Source organism: Xyrauchen texanus, chromosome 4 (genome assembly GCF_025860055.1).
Source record: "Xyrauchen texanus isolate HMW12.3.18 chromosome 4, RBS_HiC_50CHRs, whole genome shotgun sequence".
Taxonomy (NCBI): Eukaryota; Metazoa; Chordata; class Actinopteri; order Cypriniformes; family Catostomidae; genus Xyrauchen; species Xyrauchen texanus.
This window is the reverse complement of record NC_068279.1, coordinates 21,519,099-21,539,188: the sequence shown is the minus strand read 5'-3', so window position 1 is coordinate 21,539,188 and position 20,090 is coordinate 21,519,099. Positions and strand designations below refer to the sequence as shown.

The 20,090-nt window shown below is 40.9% G+C and overlaps 1 protein-coding gene across 3 annotated transcripts in view; it reads right to left on the bottom strand.

The window, feature by feature from the left end:
• Positions 1 to 20,090, bottom strand: part of LOC127634149 (calcium/calmodulin-dependent protein kinase kinase 1-like) — a 135,485-nt gene that overhangs the window by 60,392 nt on the left and 55,003 nt on the right. For all 3 annotated transcript variants that reach the window (XM_052113567.1, XM_052113549.1, XM_052113560.1), the window contains exon 2: positions 5,633 to 5,688. The gene's annotated coding sequence lies outside the window, so the exon portion shown is untranslated. The remainder of the gene's footprint in view (positions 1 to 5,632; positions 5,689 to 20,090) is intronic.

Below are 20,090 nucleotides of genomic sequence, written 5' to 3'. Positions count from 1 at the left end.
AAATGCCTTTTAAAAATCACAGCCAGTTCACAGAGACCCTGTTTCAGCAGAAGGTCAAACCTTTGGGTGAACGTTTTGTCCCCCTGCTAGGTTTTTGGTTTAGGCTCAACACTGGGGCCTATTTTATCTAAATGCCCCAAGAAGATTCAGGTTATGACTGTTTGTGGGGCATTCAGAGAACAAACATACTCCACTGGACAATGCTTGCAAAGACTTGTGAAATTTATAAATAAATGTATATCCAAAAACAAGCACATAGGCCTATACTTCTATTGATATTTTCATTTCATAGTACAATGAATCTGAATGAAATATAGTATTCCCCTGTATTTATGTGTATCATGTATATTTCATACAGTTTAAGCTATTTAAATATCCATTTAAAGATCTAATTATTCATGACAATTAAAAAAAAAATAAAAAAAATAATCATTACCAGCTATGATTGTATGAATACATACAATGAACAATGCTCTTAGTTAAAGGATCACTCCCTGTGGGCTTCAAACCTACAATTTGTTAATTAACAGTGCATATGTTAAATGCTAAGCAAGAAAGGCAAGACTTTCTAAATTTATACAGATGTATATGCCAGCTTTTGCTGTGTGTGTGTATGAGAGCATTCACACACACACTAAAGGATGAACAGCAGAAAATGTAATATATATAAATATATTTGCTGAGAAAAACAATCATTTAATATATAATAATTATAATAATTATACATTGTTATCTTCAAATAGTTTCGCTTACTGCCCCCTGGAGAAAACAGGTGGTACTTCAAGCCTGAATTGCTTGATGGTAGTAATTTTCTTTATTACGGTCCAGGGACATGAGTAATTGCGTTAATTCATCATTTTATTTAACACACACACACACACACACACACACACACACACACACACACACACGCACACACACACACACACACACACACACACATATATATATACACATACGCAGTGTGTGTTTATGATGCAGAAATTTCAAGAATTATTAAGATCCAAGAAAAATAAACTCACAAGCACTTGGCCTAGTGACAGTCAGCGCATCCCACCTTTGTTAGAAGCAGAATATGGGGGGGGTTTCATACCAGCATGGGCGTTTTTCAAGCACTTTACACGATTTGCCTACTACACTAAGATTCCCTGCTTTTATTGGATAGTTCTGAAATGCCCTTTGATTCCTACAATCAGATTTCCTACTTTCATTGGATAGTTGAAAAACACTCATCCCGATTTGAAAACACCCACAGATCTACCAACTCCTGCAAAAAGAGAATATAACTTGAACAGTGTTTTTCAGTGCGTGAATGTGAGTTTGAATTCACAGACACTTCAATTATACTCCCAGGTGCTGAATATTTATTTCAATCCAACACATCTGTATACATTGTGCAGACACTCCTTCTTCCAGCACTGGAAGAACTGAGCTCTAGCAGGCATCCTTGTAGAAGCAGAGTGCATTTATGCGGCTCTTGTAGCAAGTCCCTCCAGCTGAGGAGAGATGCACGGAGCAGAGTGAAGGATATGTGATGAAGGAAAATATGAGGAGGAGAGGTGAATGACTGTAAAATTCAGTGCCCACGTTCTGCCTCCTCTCACTTCAAATCAACACCAAAGCTTTGATGCAAACTGTGAGGGAACAGCGCCCAAACGGCTCTAGCACTGTATCAGTCAGTGGGTGGTGATCTGGAGCTGCTGGAACTAGAACATGCGTTTATGTGCTGTTAGACATGATAGACAGCAAACTAGCTTAACACTTTGAAATGGCAAATAATTAAAGAGGCAAGAGCATATATATATATATATATATATATATATATATATATATATGACTGAGGAGAGAAAGAATTACACAGCTCACAGTCCAGATGCACTCTAAACTTTCCAAACAGCTTCAGGTGATGTAGATCACGAAGAATGAGGGAATTATACAAAAATACCAAACAAGTAAATACAGAAGCACTCTCGTTGTGGAATAAACGGAGCCGGAGCCCTTTAAAGGAAACACCCCAGTGTTAAATCTTAAATGCAGTTATATTTAATGTGTTATAGCTTCATTAAAGTTCAAATAATATGGAAGTAGATCATTTAAATAACTGGCATTTCTCTGTGCGGTCATCACCTCTTCTATGAGTTGCGCAAATGTCCCGATCTAAGGGGGAGATATTGAATTTGCACCCGGCTGAGGCAAACTCTGGCACGGGGACGCTCATCCCTCGAGCGCGCACAGTTGCAGCAGCTAGATTATAACATGATGGCTCACGAATCATAATATACGTGTCACTGTGCATTTCTTATCATGATGAAAACTGGCAATACGAGCTTCACTAATAAGAGAGAGTTTGTTTTTTTGTGAGTATAATATGGATGGAAGTGAATAGAAAGGTGAGAGAGGGCAGTCTTTGCCCCATTATACACAGCAACAAAATATGTTTTAATTTGGCTTGTTTTCTAATATAAATATCTAAAACTCCTTTAAAACATTTTGTTTTGCCGCTATACTGCAAAACAAAACATTGTTCTCTGAGAATGTTGAATATAATATAAAAAATACAAATATTTTTAAATATCTACAAATCCTTTAAAAAAAAAGATGCATTCCCCTGAGAAGCAGCATATAAGATATTTAGACTTGCTTTTGGAGAATATATCTTGAATATAAGTATATTTTGTCTTTACTGCACTCGCAGAAGTATAACCAAGTGAAACAATTCACTTATATACAAAATACACTTGTACTTAAGATACATTCTCTTAAAGCAAGTCTAAATATCTTATATGTTGCTTCTCAAGTAAATGTATCTTGTTTTAAGGATTTTTAGACCATTTTAAATGGAAAACAAGACAACATCACTTGATAATAGGATTATTTTTGCAGTTAATTTCTTTACTGAATTAAACATAATACAAATAATTTTTCCCTTTAATTCAGTGAAGGTCATTTAGAGGTATTTTTAAAAGATGATATTGTCCTCTTTATTGTTAATAAGCATGTTTAATACAACCTTTTAAGTCGGGACACAAGCTGAATAACCGCTTAAATGCTAATGATTAATCGTTTCAATAATCGCAAAATAGTTGAATAATCGTTCTAATAATCTAATAATCAAAATAATCATTAGTTGCAGCCTTTGCCAGGAGCAAAACAAAGTTTGGCAGACTTTTCGAATATATATTAATAGTAATTATAATAATTTCGAAATTAAATCTAGTTCTTTTAGTGTTTTTTAATAATAGTATGTAGCATTCCTCCTCATCACCTCACAGTTACTGGGCGTTAAACTTCTTTTTCAACAAAAAAATTTAGGAAAATTTTATTTTTCATGATCTTACCCTTGTAATTACTTAACATTGTACATTGTAAAGTTGTATTTACTGAAAGCAAAACAAGAAAATATGTTTTTAATAGAGCTGTAAAAATTAACACGTTATCCATGGAAATCCACAGTCTGCCGGCAGATTATTAATTCACAAACTATGTGGACTAGTTATTTCAATTAGTCAACCTCACACTTAGACTCTGGCAAATGTTCAATGTAACATGAATTTGTGCTATTTTAGTGCATCTTTTTACTGTGGAAGGCTTAACGAAGGTTAATAAACCATTATTGACAAATATTGTTTTTTCTTTCCTAGAAAGGAAATAAATTCATTTTGACAGAGAAAGGAACATATACAGAGTCGTATTTCAGCACTTTCAAAATCAGCAATAATCGTGAAAAATCATAGTTAATAGTAAGAAATATTCAGAGTTCAATACAAGTTAAGCTCAATCGACAGCGTTTGTGGCATAATATTGATCACCACAAAAAATTATTTTGACTTGCCCCTCCTTTTATTTAAAAAAAAAGTAAAAATATGGGTTACAGTTAGGCACTAACAATGGAAGTAAATGGGGCCCAATTGTTTTACGTTAAAATACTCTCTTTTTAAAAAGTATAGTCACAAGACATAAACAATATGCATGTAAACATGGTTTTAGTGTGATAAAATCACTTACTAACCTTTTCTGTGAAGCTATAGCCAATTTTACAATTATGTAGTTTCAAAAACCCTAAAATGACATTAAAAATTACGATTTAAACAACTTTAAAGTCAAGACAACCTTTATTTATAAAGCATATTTAAAAACAACAGAAGTGGACCCAAAGTGCTGTACAGATCAAAAAATATATACATCACATATTAACATTTTCAAAAGCTTAGAAGATTAGAACCGACCACAGAAAAGGCTTGATCGCCCTTTGATATTTAACGACAACGGGGAACACTCTTTTTTGACCAGGTTAACAGCCTGGCTGCTGTGTTTTGAGCTAACTGTAACCAGGATAGCACAGTTTGAGGGAGACCAATATATAACGAGTTGCAGTAGTCTAACCGTCATGCGATCAGGCAGTGGATCACAATTTCCAGATCTTTGCTTAAAGAACTTTAGTGATGGCTCTCAGCTGAAAGAAGCTACCTTTTACGTTAGCATAATTTGCTCATTAAAACATAATGAAGACTCTAAGATCACTCCGAGACTCTTTACTTGGTTTAATACATTTGACGTTAGTGGACCTAACTGGGCATCTTGGCCCGGTAACGAGGACAAGGGGGAAAGTAAAATCAAAACTTCTGTTTGCTTTCATTTAGTTGTAAAAATTACATTTTATGTTCAATGTGTCGAATGTGGCACTAAGATCCAGTAAAACTAAAACAATGTATGAGCCTGAATCCAAGAAGAGAAAAATATCATAAGTGACCTTCAACAAAGCCGATTCGGTGCTGTGGAAGGTTCTAAATCCAGACTAAAATGTGTCTAAACTTTTAAACTATAAAGCTCAAATAATTCAATGAGTTTTAACAGAATAATTAATATAAGAGCTTTTATAAAATTATAAGCTTCACATTTCTGACTTCAATCCTTCCAAAAATTGGCCCCATTCACTTTCATTGTAATTGCCTCACTGTAACCTAAATTTTGGCTTTTTTTGTAGATTAATTTTGCAGTATTTTAATATTGTATTTTAAATGACTGACAGCACTAGGTTGAAAATCTATTTAACTGGCAACAAAGCCTAGTGATTTACCATTGAAGAGGTTTCAGCTTTTTATAATATCTTGCTCTCAAATGTATTAGTGGTGTACAGCTTCTCAAAATCTAAGGGATTAAACTTAAACTGTTTCTAGCTACATCCAAATGCATAGAATAGTTTTGATACAACACATTAAGCACTAGAGTACTGTTTTAACATCTGAAGTGTCCATAAAGGCACATCACTTCTCCCTTTAAGAGGCTGCTAAGCGCTGAGGGAGAGTGGAAGAGCTGATGAAATTAATATTGACAGGCTTTAAACTGCTGGAGCGAACAGTGATTGAGGACACGGCCAATATACATGCAGATGAATACAAATGGGATTTCACACATGGGGGAACAACTCCATAGATTACAGTACATGTGTTTAATATACCAGAGCTTGCGGTAGAAGCTGCCCTTTTTGACTCATCTAGAAATATATAGATCTAATCAGGTGTAAAGGATGACATTATAAAAGGAATCACCAAAAGTATTTGTAAAACTAACCTTGGATAAGGCAGTGCAAGAAAATGTGATCTTATCTGGTAGGTGAAAGGGGTGTACTCACCTTAGTCTTGCGGCATATGATGTACCCCCAATAGTATCTCTACAGCAGACAGAGACCTGTGAGGGATACAAACACCCTGTTAACCTAGAATAAGTTTATGTCATCACAGGAAGTATGTACTTGTAAACGAATTATTAAAAATAAATAGGCCTATGTGTACCCATCCTGAAACAGTATCTTTACTTCCTTCATCTAAAAGCACATACCAGTTAGACAGCTTAGCACTGTTGGTAAGACATACAGCGCATTCGAGAGTATCAGTAAATAAATAAGAAATTATAAGCAAGGCTCAACAAAAAGGATGGCTGTGGCTAACATTGTGCCAATTATCTCCTTTTGTGTTCTAAGAAATAAAGACTGTCATACAGGTTTGGAAAAATGTGAGGGTGAAAAAGTGATGCCAGAAATGTCTTTTTTGGATGAAGTATATCTTTAACATTTAATACAAACATAAATATCCTTATGGCATATATAAAATACATTGCTGAAATTACAACGTCAATTTATGTGGTCGAGCCAGTAAACTGTTGACAGGGCAAACTGAACAAACCAGGCCAGCAGAAACAAAAATCCTCTTGTTGTGCCATGACGTGCTACAATATTTTGCCAATAATCTACAGGTGGTTTAGCATCAGTAATCCTGATAGAAAATGGATAATACTGAGAGTGGGACCAACAGACCCGATGTAATGCACAAAACAGAAACCAATGCTCATTCTACATTTACATTTACATATATGCATTTGGCAGACGCTTTTATCCAAAGCGACTTACAGTGCACTTATTACAGGGACAATCCCCCCCGGAGCAACCTGAATTGAAGTGACTTGCTCAAGGACACAATGGTTGTGGCTGTGGGGCTCGAACCAGAGACCTTCTGATTAACAGATTTGTGCTTTAGCCCACTACACCACCACCACTCATTCTAAAAAGTAGGCTACAATCTACACCAAATGGAGACAGATGGTTGATGGAGAATTTCTTAACTCAGAGAACATAAGTGCCACAGACAAGTTAAAGTATCTTGTTTTAATAAGGGAGGAATAACTGCCCTCTTTTTTCCAGCAGAAACATACAGTAGACTATCTTCTCCTCAGAGGATACTGTGTGGACAAACAGGCCACTTGTGAAAAAAGTCAAGCACTCCACATGTGAGAGAACCAGCCAAAACAACTTGTCTGCCTCTTCCAGAAAAGATGTGTGGGTCTTTTCATTGCACAGAGCACAGACGAGCCTGTTTTGTAGGAGTGATGTCTGCTAGGTCTGCATTTGAGAGCAAATGCTGAATTTGGTAAATGTCACAGTGCTTTGGAATCTGGTTTGCTGTCTTAAGCCACAAGACTTTCAAACATGAAGCAGCTCCAACAAAACTTGTTCAAGGGAACAGAAACATAGCTGTATTTGCCACCAGACTCAAGTGGGTTAGAGATTTCAGAGGAAGCTCTCAGTGATTGCCAGCCTGAGAGGATGAATGGTCAAATCAAATACAGCCTATTATTAGAGAGAAACGTTTGGTTACGTATGTAACCTCTGTTCCCCGAGGGAGGGAACGACACGTTGTGTCGGAGAAGCGACACTAGGGGTCTCTCTTGAGCGCCAATATTCACCTCTGACCTATTGAAAAGGGCCAATGAGAGTTGGCAGTCAGTATTTGCATACCCCGCCCCTGCATACGGGTATTTAAGCCTGAGTTCCGAGAACCAAGTCCGAGTGGGCCAGTAGGGGGCCACTAGCGTGACTTGCTCCTCGTCCTCCCTGACCTTGCACAGCACCGGTGCAAGAAGGCTCACTGGGGGAATGCGTACTTGCGCAGCCCCGAGGGCCAGCTGTGTGCCAGCGCGTCTGTCCCGAGGGGAGCCTCTGTTAGGGCGTACTAGAGCGGGCAGTGGGAGGTTTCCTGGGAGGCGAGCAGGTCTACCTGGGCCTTGCCAAACCGTTCCCAAATCAGCTGGACCGACTGGGGGTGAAGCCTCCACTTATAGCGCGTCCGCTATGACGTTGAGCTTGACGGGGATGTGAGTGGCACGCAGCTGGCTCCATAGGAGGAGACGGCGGGCGAGTTGTGACATGTGGCGGGAGCGTACGCCGCCTTGGCGATTTATGTACGCCACCACCGTGGTGCTGTCCAATCTCACGAGGACGTGTTTGTCCCGAACTAACGGGAGGAACTTCCTGAGAGAAAGAAAGACGGTCAGCAACTCCAGGCAGTTGACACCTGCTGCAGGGGCACTCCTGCCCGTAAAAAGCAGAGGTCTGTCCAGGGTCGGAGTGTTTTGAGGCAGGCCGGGGTGATCCTTACCCGATGCGTGCCATGGTGCCATGCTTGTCTCGGGACTCAAGTCTGAAGCCAGTGCTGGAGTGGTCTCATATGCATCAACCCCAGCGGCGCGACCGCCGCGGAGGACGCCGTATGCCCCAGGAGCCTCTGGAAACGTTTTAGAGGGACCACTGTGCCTGGCTTGAAGGAAGCGAGGCAGTCCAGCGCCGACTGAGCACGCTCGCTCGTGAGACGTGCTGTCATTGAGACTGAGTCTAACTCCAACCCGAGAAAAGAGATGCTCTGAACCGGAGTGAGCTTGCTCTTTTCCCAGTTGACCTGAAGCCCCAAGCGGCTGAGGTGCCGGAGCACCTGGTCTCTGTGTGTGCATAGTAACTCTCGAGAGTGTGCTAGGATGAGCCAGTCGTCGAGGTAGTTGAGAATGCGGATGCCGGCTACTCGTAGCGGGGCAAGGGCCACCTCTGCGAACTTCGTGAAGGCGCGAGGGGACAGAGACAGGCCGAAGGGGAGGACTTGAAACTGAAACGCCTGGCCGTCGAACGCGAACCGTAAGAAGGGTCGGTGTCGTGGCAGAATTGAGACGTGGAAGTACGCGTCCTTCAGGTCTACCACTGCGAACCAATCCAGATGCTGAACGCCAGCCAGAATATTTCTCTGCGTGAGCATTTTGAACGGGAGTTTTAACAAGGCCCGATTGAAAACTCGCAGGTCCAGGATTGGTCGTAAGCCGCCGCCTTTCTTGGGTACAGTGAAGTAAGGGCTGTAGAAACCCTTCCTCATTTCGGTTGGAGGGACGGGCTCTACCGCGCTCTTGGCTAAGAGGGTCGCGATTTGCGGCGCAGGGAACTGGCATGCTTGCCGTGTACTGCGGAAAGCCGGACGCTCCTGAAGGGGGCGGAGCCGGGCAAACTGAATTGCGGAACCGAAGTCGAATGGTCCGGTGCAGCCAGCGTGATGCGTTGGGAAGCGCAAGCCACGCTTCCCAGCTCTGCGCTTAGGGGCACCAAAGGGACGAGTATTTTGGACGTACCCGGTGGGGCCTCGCAGCGGGCGGAACAGGTAATGCAGCGTCGGGCGGCTTCGTCGCTGCCTGAGGCTGAGGTGCTGAGAATAGACTCAAAGCACTTACCTTGCTCCGCACACCCGCAGGGGCGGGTTCGTGACTGAGGAGGAGGTCTGATGCTGGCGCCCTCTGGACTAGTCTGAACCGGCCGGCTGGGGACAGTCGTGGGCAGGCGGAAGGCGGATCGCCGCGTCCGTGTACCGGGCTGTCGTAATCTGAAAGCAGATTGCCGTGGAGAACGGCATTTGCGGGCCAGGTGACCCAGAGGCAAAGGAAATAGCTCTTATTGAGAATGTGGGTACCACAGCCCCCGCCAGGGGTGTGGCAAATGAAAAACAAAGGATTCTCCTCCCGCCCTCCACCGGGGACGGAGCGGTCTTACCACCTCCGGAGCTAACGTCTTCGGCTCTGGGTCGGCTGTCTCAGGAACGCTTGGGAGCCTTCTGGGTCCTAGAGGGGGTTCGTGAGACAGGGGGCGTGCGCCGCCTGCGGGGTGTTCGACGCTGGGGCTGAGAGCTGGGCCCGGGTTGAGGCGGAGCAGGAGTTGTTTTTTTCCCAGGGGGACACCCTCGGCGTGCAGACGGGGCAGGGGCCGTAGCGGCAGGTCTGCGGCGGGGCATGATGCTTGAGAGATGGCCTCCGTCTGCTTCTTCACCGCGGAGAACCGTTGGGCGAAGTCCTCGACGGTGTCGCCAAAAAGGCCAGTCTGAGAGACAGGTGCATCCAGGAGGCGGTTCTTGTCGGCCTCACACATCTCGACCAGACTGAGCCAAAGATGGCGTTCCTGGACCACTAGTGTGGCCATCGCCTGTCCGAGTGCCTGCGCTGTGGCCTTCGTCGCTCTCAGGGCGAGGTCGGTCGCTGAGCGCAGTTCCTGCAGCACATCAGGATCAGGTCCACCCCCGTGCATGTTTCTGAGTGCTTTGGCCTGGTGGACTTGCAGGAGGGCCATCGCGATGCAGGGCGGAGGCAGCGCGTCCAGCCGCACTGTAGGCCTTTGCGCTGAGCAAGGATGTTGTCCTACAGGGCTTGGATGGGAGTACGGGCGGCCACGCCAGGAGGTAGGGCTACCGGGCATAGATGGTACGCAACTGCCCTATCGACCTGGGGAATCGCCCAGTATCCGTGGCGCTCTCGCCGCCGAGGGTGGTGAGAGTGGAACGGGTGGCACCTAGACGGGCGGAGAGCGGGGCTCTCCACGTAGACGTCAGCTCGTCATGCACCTCCGGGAAAAACAGGACCGGGGGGATGCAAGGCCGCGAATGGTGCGCTGCCCCCAGGAACCAGTCATCCAACCGTAAAGGCTGTGGGGAGGATGGAGGGTTCCAATCCAACCCCACGCTTATGGCGGCCCGGGAAAGCATGTCAGACATCTGAGCGTCGGCCTCAGCCTGGGCCTGCTGGCCCGAAGGCGGCAGTCCAGGGGAGTCCTCGGCATCAGACATCACACTCTCCGATGCAGCGGCGAGCTCATCTGCTTCGGGCTCGGGAGGATAGACAGCTGGGCCGTGAGGCGAGCCGCTATCCCCGTGAGCGTGGACGGGGACCAGCGAGCGTGTCGGGGAACGGGAGGTTCACGGGGGGGCTACCCGGCGAAACCGCACCCGCTGCCGCCCCCGTGGGAAGAAGGAGCAATGCGTGGTGCAGCTGGGGTGGCTTGCTTTCTGTTGAAAGCAAGCCGCGACCGCAACGTGGTCATGGTCATGTTCTCGCAGTGAGAACATGAACCATCCACAAATGCCGTCTCGGTGTGATCGCGGCCCAAACACACGAGACAGTGCCTGTGGCTGTCTGAAGCGGAGAGCACTCTACCGCATCCAGGAACAACACAGGGGCGGAAGGGCATCTTGAAAAAGATGCGTTCTGAAAAGAACGTTCAACGCCGCTGTGTTTTGCTCTTTTAGAGAAATTACTCTTTTAATAGGAATTTACTCTTTTAATACACAGTGTGTGTGTGTGTCTGCGCTGTCGAACCGCTCAGGGGCAACAATGCACGCCGTGCAATGTAAAGGAGAAAGCCGCTGTTGTGCGCCGTCAAGATCCAACAGCAGGCAGATCGTCAGAGGAAACAGGAACGTTTTAATGTAGTGTGTAACTCGCAGCAAACTGTAGACAGACCATCGGCTCCGAAGAAATTTTCTGACTAAACTTCCGTATTTGCCCCGCTTAAATACCCGTATGCAGGGGCGGGGTATGCAAATACTGACTGCCAGCTCTCATTGGCCCTTTTCAATAGGTCAGAGGTGAATATCGGCGCTCAAGAGAGACCCCTAGTGTCGCTTCTCCGACACAACGTGGAGAGAGCGACAGAAGGGGAACTTCAATTAAACATAAGCTACAGCACACAGTATACAAAACACATGCACTGATTGGCCCTACAGTACATCAAACAGGTAAAACAAAGGCAACAACAAAGAAATTCTGAATTAGTGCTGGAAAATATTTCAAATATACTGTCGTTTATTTCACTCCGTATTTTTCTGGCTATATAAAATTAAGCAACTATGTAAAATCATAATGGTATGCTTTAATGCAATCGAGAGTGACAGAAATGATTCATTACATCATTAAACTTCAGAAGCAAAAACACTGTTAGAGTGAATAAGTTAAATTAATTTCTATCAGGAAGACTCGCAGACTTGAGTGAAATTTAAGATGATGTTTATTTGATGAATATAAAACAAAAATGTAATGTCTCTCTTTGGCATAAGCCCCATCTGGCAGTCAGAAGAATTTGTACTCGGAACCGTCATATCCTGCCGGAGATAGGAGACAGGAGCGAGGAGCCTACCCCGGTTCAGAAAGGGACTCAACTGGTGGTGATGGGGTGTTGGAGGTAGCCGTGTTAGCACACTGAAACAGCAATGTGATTGTGAGTAGACTTATAAAGCAATGGCTTACAAGTATTTGGCTAGGAGTTACCTAGCTAATGGTACGATGATGTATAGCTGCTAGTCTTCCCACTAGAACTACGCTGTGCTTACATTTCTGTGAATGAGTTCAAATTGTTCGTTTTAATGAATGAATTCAAAATCTGATTAAATAATGATTTCATGTCATCACTTAAAAATTATGTAATTATAAATTTTAGTGCATTATTTGCACAATATAAAAATATTGAGATGTATTGTAAATTTTCTTTGCTATATCACCCAGCCTGAATCTAGAACCTGACACTCATACAGTATATTACACTGCAGTGGTCTCCAACAAATGGACCAGGGCTTCTCTGGTATTTATCTGCTTACAGGGCTAACTTGAACTTAAAATGTGAATTTAGTGGACACTGGTGAATGACAATAATTCCTTTTAAGGATTACACATAGACAGACATTGCATCAACAATCTTCTTGAACTGGAAACACTTTATACTGATTCAGGACGATCTTGGAAGATAAGCACTAATGATGAAACTGCATAGGAGAAAATAGTGCTTACTACGATGTATGCAAAATCTAACTCAACAGAGACTGTTTTTGTTTGCTGTGATGAGGAGGAGGGCGGGGCTGGGCCTTGAGGACAAATGCCCGGCCCTGAATCAGACTAATCAGCCGAGAGGGCGATAAAGACGAGACAGGGGCGCAAGTTTGAAAGAGTCACAAGTGGCCTCTCTCTGTGTGTGTGTATGTGCTACGTTGACAGTTCAGCCGGTTCCCGCATCCTCCTTGACCAAATTACCCCATTACATTTGCAAAAATAGAAAAGTATATTACACATCATTAAGACAAAGGCTTTTTTCTCTTAGACTTACAAGAAAAAATGTATATGTGAAGTTCAAAGCAGTCCAGTATTGGCCCATCAAGTGTGCCAGCGCATCCACAGGCAAACTGCTTTGATGTCTGATGCCCCTGGGAAAATGCACTGACCTACAGACAGTACTACTGCTTATGGCCATCCCTAACAACTTTAACGGTCATTGATGTGTGTGTGTGTGTGTGTGTGTGTGTGTGTGTGTGTGTGTGTGTGTGTGTGTGTATGTGTGCATGCCACGCTGAAATCTACCAATGTATAGCAGTTATGACCTTTTATTTAACTCAAGCAAGAAACTTATTATCTTATTACTCAAGCAAGAATCTTACTGTATCATATACAGCAACAATAATAAAAAAATTACCAAAGTACCATGATAATTCCATGGTATTATTTGAACTACCACATAGTACCATGTAAATATCATTGTACATGAACATGCTAATCATTCAAAATGATGATAACTGTACCAAGTTACCACCACAGACACTTTTTTGTCTATATAATTTATTTTTCTATACATAAGCACTGACTGTTAAATCAGTAATTGGATCGAATATTCATAAAACCCTTATATCACTGTTTCACATATTCAGCAAAATGGCTACTGTTTATGACGGTCACAAACAGTTAACTAATCCAACTGGATCGATGTTGAGAGTCATCATTCTGCCTTAAGACAAAAATCTTGAACTTCATGATCCCTTTAAGAGCCAAAATACAACTTCAAATAGACATACTGTAGAAAGTGTTTAATGCATGTAACATTTTTAATCTGGTTAATCCAGTATAATGGTGGACTGGATTATTTATGGCAATGTTTATAAAAATGATATTTAATATTTAGCCAGTAGAGTAAATGAGAGAGCTCTTCCTTCATAGAGTAATGGACAGCAGAATGTAATCCTCACTGCTGATGTGGTGTGATCAGACTGATTCATTAATCACTGGTAATCCCTCACTAAGAGTTGAGAGGAAAAGAGCGGGGGTGGGGGGTGCACTTGGAGTGAAAGCAGGAAGTTGGTGACACAAGGGAGATAAACAGTTAGAGGAAAAACAAATAGGTTAAACTCTGAATGGGAGATAGAGCAAATGAGAGAAAAAGTGAAAGACAGACCACAAGGGTTAAACAAAAATAACCACAAAAGAGGAAAAAAACTTTCGTCCTTTTTCTTTTGCCACACACCAAGATGTTTTTTGAGCATAGAGGCTGTATCTCTCTTATGGCTACGTAAACACTCTGATATCCATAAATAATGCCTGTAACCACAGTGACAATGACTAAATATCAAAGATTCCAAATTCAAAAACAGCTGAATGTGTTGATGATTGACACCATGCTATTTAATATACAATTCCAAGTTTTTTTATTTCTTGATAATGGAGTATAACTGGGAACAAACCTACATGGGCCTAAGCCCAGAGCTCCCGACTCCCAGTATACCGACAGTGCATAATTTGTGGTGTCACTGCTCCCATCGATTCTGTGGTTTGAGCATTTTATGCTGCTCTCTACAGTTATACTGGGAGTCAGGGGCTTTGTATTTAAGCCCAGGAAAATGCATAAATTCACACAGAACAACTCCTTAAAATTTAAGGAAGTCAATTAATTTATACATTTGTCAATCTTGTTTATGACTGAACTGTATGTAAACATAACCATAATTAGCACTCTATGGCCATATCTAGAGGTAGGGTGATAAATGCTTTTACTGATTAATCGGTGCCTAATGTTTTTTGGAACTATTGATTATCTACCAAATCTAGGATGATAGTTGCTGAGATTTTTTCTTTTTTTTTTCTTATCCTTTTCTTTTCTTATGTTCCTGTAATTAGTGTGGCTGGGTTCTACAATGTAACAGAGGCCTCATGAAGTGAAATAAACATGAGGGTATTTGCTGGATCTAAATCTTTCATCATTGACCATATTCATCCATGTTTTTATCCTCACTTCAGCATATACTATTTTTTATTTTGATAAGATAAACAAGTGTTCTAATTTAAAGCAAGGGCATGCAAAGAAAAATGTGACTTAATGGAAATGTACCCTGTCAGCATCATATCTTGTGAATAATAACAGACCTTACTCCTCATTAAACCTCATCTGGTGAATATACTGTATAGGCAATAAAATACTTTAATACAGAGCATTGTAACAGAACCAAGTTCCTTGTGTGTTTTGGGCTATTTTATTGTTAAAAATCCCCCGTTATGTACCAACTCTTAATTTTTTTCAGGTTAATGTTGGTATTTTTTTTATTTTGGGCTCTTGTAACCTCTATGTCTGTTCCCGTCATAGTAAGGAAAGTTTAAGAAATGTTATTAATATTCTATAAAACTTACATCCATTTAATCGCTTATCAGAGTTTTCCACCACTTCAGTTTTCGGTATCGGCAAAATTCACTGTTGGTTGACCACTAGCCATTTTTGGTTTAAACGCATTTGGCTACATTTAACACAATTCACACTGCGACAGTCTTTAACTCACCTGAAAAAGGTTAAGTTTTTCAAAAAACGCTCTCCATAACCACACGCTTTGGAACGCATTGACATTTGGAGAATTTGGTTTTGAAACTTAAAAGGATTAGTATGGGCGTGGCCTAAAAGAGAACTGACAATTGTATTCTTCTGCTATTTAAATGTAGCCTATTTTAGGCATTTCACTCTCCAGTGCCATAGAAAGATACAAATAACATTTTATAACTGAATTAACATTTGAAAAGAAAACAAGAGTTGTAATGGGAAAATCATAGATAGAGGGAAAAGGAGAGGGCAGCCATCTCAGCATTTACTCTACAATCAAGAACAGCTCTATATTACAGCCATTAAGCCTTTAAGTAGGATCCATTTCAAAGCCACACACACACACACACACACACACACACACACACAAGCTAATGTGACTGTGGTTCACTTGGGACAAGCAGGCAGGGAACATTCAGTCTCAACCCTACAGTCCTTCTACGAAGATGTAATCCTCCCCATCATAAATTTCCATATGACCCAGCATCTTGTCTTGCCTCTTCTAACATGCACACATACACATTTTAAATGCACAGTTAAAATCAGATCATAAAAGGATCAATATTTTTTAGAGACATTAAACAGCAAGAGAATCTGTCCACATTGTGCACATTTTAACAGCTCTCTAACAAAATGACAGACCACAAAGCATAACTATTTATATTGAAAGTAAGAGGTACTGTGTACATATGGATGAATGACCAAGAACAGCTGACTATGTAGCTGAGTATGTTTACAGACAGAGAGACTGGTAGTATATCACATACATTTCAACAAATACATATTAAATAGACCTGAGACAGTGTCAGAATAGGGCTGTTTTCACATGCAAATTGATTGCTTTGTCCAAACCAGAGTTCGGATTCACCCTTTGTTTTGTATTATTTGGGTCTGAACTGTAGTTGGGTCATCAACATGGGTACCACCGTGACTAGTGGCAGCTGTTTACTACTGTAGGTAGCACCTCAGGAGAGAACATGACAGCTTAACTGTGTTATTTAAGTATTTGTCCTGTTGGATTTACCAACATGCAGAGAATGTAAGCATTGAAAAATGTCTTATACTATATTAAGTGTCATTGGGAGTATGCAGATACATTATCAAGAGTGGTTCATACTGGCCATTTAGTTCGGATTACATTTATAACAATTGTGAATCATAACAGAGTTCACATGAACCATAGCCCAGACCACCTTTGAAGAAGACTCGCTGGTGTGCACCTGAGTACAGTTAACTATTTTCAAACCAAACAAACCGAACTCTAAGATCAAATGGACTGAAGCCACAAAAAGATCTTGCAATAAACCACCCTAAGTCTCACAGGTTGAACTCATTTATAAAGTGTAGTTTCTGCATTACATTTGGCACCAACTGAAACTGCAAAATAAAGACCAATCAATGAAGTTAGCCAAACACTCAAAATGTTTTGGGAAAGTCAACTGTTGGATTATAAATGCAGAAGAATTGAAACTACATGATTTGAATCTAGGATTTACCCTTTTAATCCTGGAATTCCTCAGCAACGGACCAAGCCTCAACTTCCTACTGAAGGCCTGTCTTTGGACAATAAAATTGTCAAGACACTCTAAACAACCTAATTTAAAGCTAAAGGATCACAAGTCAGAAAGTCCCCTCTACACGACCTCCTGAACTTCCACGCAAGGTTAAAGCAGACTTTTCCTTGAAAGGTTTCCAAAAGACCATCAGATTTGCATGACTCGAAAACTAAGACATATCATCTTAAACCAGGAACATTTTACACAAAGTCACAGTACTTTACCAATTTAGCCTTCTAAAATTTACAGAATGCATTTAAATCCATGATTTATACAAGACCTAGTCTTGCTAGGTAATTCTGAAAATATACATGTATAACTGACAAATGATTATAGCCTGATGTACCTCTTTAAAATGTGTGTAATGTTTTATCCATGTGGTATAACCAAGGAATTAACCAGTATGATTTGTAACCAGGGATTTTCCTGTTTTGTTGCCAAATATAATGTTTTTGTTGTACGTACAAATATAATGAAAGAATGTTACATTTGGTAAGCAAACACTCGCTTAGTTACATGGAGGAAGCTGATGACAATGAATATCATGTCTCTTGTACCATTCTCAAGATATAAAATTTCATGATTAAATATGTACTATTTTTGAGCTGGAGATTTGTAAGAATCTGAAACAAAGGACCATAAATCAACGGTCGGAAAAGACAGCCCAGTTGACCGTGACTCAGTTCAAATGTTTCCAAACAGGAAGAACACTCTCTCTTTTCTCTTCCTTCTCTGCTCTTCTGTTGTCGTCTCTCGTCCGGCCTTTCCTGACTGCTCAGACTTCGCTCTGACTCTTCCCACGTGGTCTTTTTGTGATTTTGTTGGAACCATGTCCATGCCATGTGAGGTCCAAGGAAGCTCGGCACTCGACGTCACTTGAGAAGGCCTCGCTTCAAAGCCAACCTCATCATTTATACAGACAATAACTCCGATCTTACAGAGGTCCAAAACATCGACGGAACAAACTTTCGACCAAGAATCAAGCAACACAAAGAATGCAAGGAAACACCACTACACGCAAGTACATCTCCAATATTGTGGTAATCCGATAGCAAATCGATGAAGACTCAAAAAAGGGTAAATGTTTTTTAGGGCATTGTCAGCAGACTCCATAAAGTACATTTTCACTGTATTGATCATTTATTTCACATTCTGTCACTCTTTTCACCAACCTGTCTCAAGTATATATGTGTTAGATTAGATTTATGTTTAGAATAGAAATAAAGTTTGTCTGTGTTCAAAGACGACATGACTGTGGTATATTTTGATAAATAATCTCATCCCTGTTTCTAAAAGATTTTGCTTCAAAGCTGTACCTAAATATTTGTGATATTATTTTCAATAAGCCATGAGAATAATATCATTCCAATAAGTGAATAATTAATTTATTAAAGCTAATTCCTTACAGTAGAAATTGTGAAAAGTTGTATTACAATTTTAATGATGGAGAATAATCTAGTTATTTGTCATTTATCTAATTCATAATGGTTGTCTAACGCGACTAATTCCATTATACATTTCATTACCTGGGGCAGTGGTGGCTCAGTGGTTGAGGTTCAGGGTTACTGACCAGAAGGTTGGAGGTTCAAGCCCCAGCACCACCAAGATGCCACTGTTGGGCCCTTGAGCAAGGCACTTAACTCCAGGTTGCTCCGGGGGGATTGTCCCTGTAATAAGTGCACTGTAAGTCACTTTGGATAAAAGCGTCTGCCAAATGCATACAAAAAAAAAAAAAAAAAAAAATTACCTAACAATGTACAATAAGGACAGTTTAATTTAGTTCATAGCTCACTTATTTCAAGACCCTAAATTCCCTTCTAAATTTAGCATACCAAATATCCTTACATATAATGTGTGAGAATGAGGGCACTTTAAATTTCCCTTCTAAATGTCGCATAGCAAATATCCTACACAACCAATTAATGTATTAGTTATAGTTAAACTGACAAAACAAAGTATTTTAAACATAAAAAATTACACACGATAACATATCAATAAACCATGCATTCACATTCAGATACTGTATGTACACATACTCAACTAGGGTTGCATGGTAGACTGCCCTTACAAAAATTAAGTTCACTGCAAATTAGCCACAAACTTGCTGCAAATTCTCCACAGATCATTTTCACATGTAAATTAGCTTTTCGGCAAACTTGCGGCAAATTGTCCATTGTTGCCAAGGGACTGCCTACTCATCACTACTTTTGAAGAGCTGCAAACTGCTGGAAAACATTTGTGGCGAATCACAAGCTCATTTGCATGTGAAAATAACAAGCTGCAAATTTGCGGCAGGTTTGTGGATAGTTTAGATTTTTTGTTTTATGCAGTATCGTGATACTAAAGCTTCAAAATAGTGGTGGTGCCACAGTATTTTTTAAACAGTAGTAACGACAATACGGTAGTACCGTAAATTATGTTGTATGTGCAGTAGTAAATATTATTTTCAATAAAACCTTCATTTGAATCAGACCTATGTCCACAATAAAATAAAAAATATAGTCTTTTCGAGCGGCATCCCCTTCACGCAGTGAAGAGCGCAGATTTAAGAGCACAAAATATGGTTTAGAATTTGCCCCTTACATGGTATTGTTTATTTTTCAATGAGTGGTTTTCCCATGCTTCAAACACACAAATCTGAATCACAGCGTGTTAATTTGGCTGTCCTGTCTCCTAATGGATAGTATGGATTTAAGCAAAACTTAGGAGAGTTTAAAAAACACAATTCATGTAGCGAGATTTGGAATTAGTTTGGGGTTTGTCTGATGAGGCGGAAAATCTTTATCTTAACATTTATAGATTTACAGTCTCTCTGAAAAATCAAATTATTTATTTTTTTTTTCAATTACAAATGCATAGTGGCGGAAACTTCGCAAAGTTCACTCTAATGATTAGATCACGTCTAAATTATTAGTTTATTACAATTATTATTACAAGTTAAATTATTTATTTATTTAACATTTACATTTATGCATTTGGCAGACAGTGCAATTATTACAGGGACAATCCCCCCGAAGCAACCTGGAGTCCCTGTGCGATCAAACCAGTTGGTGTGTGTGTATGTGTGTGTGTGTGTGTGTGTGTGTGTGTGTGTGTGTGTGTGTAATCTGATTCGTGCTGCTCTTTACCAGAAGAGAGGGGCTGGGGCAGTTGTAATAATGAAACAGCTGCTCAAAACTTTTCAACATTACAATATCTTTATTTTCATGTTACCAACATTCAAATAATAACAGAAATAATGGAATAAAAGTTTAAAGCCATTGCCATTTGAACTGGCTGTTTTGATG